The sequence below is a fragment of the Babylonia areolata genome, chromosome 30 (genome assembly GCF_041734735.1).
Source record: "Babylonia areolata isolate BAREFJ2019XMU chromosome 30, ASM4173473v1, whole genome shotgun sequence".
In the NCBI taxonomy this organism is placed as follows: domain Eukaryota; kingdom Metazoa; phylum Mollusca; class Gastropoda; order Neogastropoda; family Buccinidae; genus Babylonia; species Babylonia areolata.
This window is the reverse complement of record NC_134905.1, coordinates 40,001-41,408: the sequence shown is the minus strand read 5'-3', so window position 1 is coordinate 41,408 and position 1,408 is coordinate 40,001. Positions and strand designations below refer to the sequence as shown.

At 38.4% G+C, this 1,408-nt stretch overlaps 1 protein-coding gene across 1 annotated transcript in view; it reads right to left on the bottom strand.

Moving 5' to 3' along the window:
* Nucleotides 1–1,372: 1,372 nt before the first annotated feature.
* Nucleotides 1,373–1,408, bottom strand: part of LOC143275213 (NAD-dependent protein deacetylase sirtuin-2-like) — a 30,049-nt gene continuing 30,013 nt past the window's right edge. Inside the window, exon 16 of the mRNA XM_076579188.1 lies at nucleotides 1,373–1,408. This exon is cut by the window's right edge and continues 596 nt beyond it. The gene's annotated coding sequence lies outside the window, so the exon portion shown is untranslated.

Here is a 1,408-nt window from a genome sequence, read left to right as displayed (position 1 = left end):
TTTATTTCATTTATTTAACGTAACTCACTCGCGACGGCGATTGTGAAATATGTTCGCACTGCAAAATTAATGCTGTGTTCAAAGGGACTTAGTAATCTTCAGACTTGTGTCCCTGGACTTTTTCGGCTCTCTCTTTTAGCCTCACGCGGTCCCCCTTCCCCCTCCACACACAAACACAACTTTCGGACACACACATAATATCAAGTGCGTATCTTTTCGTTGATGTTGCAAGTAAGTATATCATCTTTCACTGTGAGTTGATGGAGACTTACAAGCATTAAGTGTGTTATCTACAGTTTATGGGGACGTTGATGGTTTTCACTTGTATATTCTTTATCGGTTGTGTTTCTCTTGTTGAATTGAATCAGTGACTTCCCTTTTATTGTATCTTGTTGTGTTTCACTGTGTTATATTGCATTGCTCTTTCTCACAACCATACTTGTCTGCGTGGAACTCTGGCAGCACCTCAGGGACAGCGCTTCGCTGCATTGAAGCACAACCCTTTTTTCGTTTTTCTTTCCCCTGCCAGCAAGTGTATGAATCTGATTACACATCAAAGTGGAATTTTCTACAGAATGTCGACAGAGACAACCTTTTTGTTGCCGAAGTTTCTTTTGCGTGCTCTAAACGGGACTTTGATTTGTCGTCTAATCTGAATGACTAGTGTCCAGACCACTAACTGAAGGTCTAGTAGGTGTGGAGAATATACTGGCGAGTGTTCGGGGTTTTTTTGGTTTTTTTTAAATATAAACTGTACTTTTATTCATTTCAGATCAGACATTCTTTCCACGAACCATGACACTGTTTCCCCAAACTCGCTGTTAGTCTTTTCCTTGCTCCCCTCCAACATTTCTTACGTGTTTGTTTTTTAACTGATAACATACAAATGTGACGATTGATACTTCTCTGTGAAAGTACCGCCAAGTTCTTTCCACACACACACACACATATATATATATATATATATATATATATATATATATATATATATACACACACACAGAGAAGAAGAAGAAGAATTGATAGAATTATCAAAAATGAAAATCCATTTTCTTTCTTTTTTTCAGTGGACACACCAGGCACACACACACGAAATATCACGCACATGTTATTTTACATAACTTACCTCCACCTCATGCCAAAGGTACCAATAGTAAAGAACGAAAGAGAAAAAGAAAGGACAAGATGATTTCTCACAACACTTTCCAGTCCATTCTCACAATTCTTCCCACATGTTTCTCACGGCTCTTTCCAGTCCTTTCTCACAATTCTTCCCACATCTTTTTCACAATTCTTCCCACATATTTCTCACAACTCTTTCCTGTTCTTTCCCACAAATCTTCCACATCTTTCTCATAAATCTTCCAATTCCTGTTTTGTCCCAGTTCTTCCCAGTTTCGTTCTCACA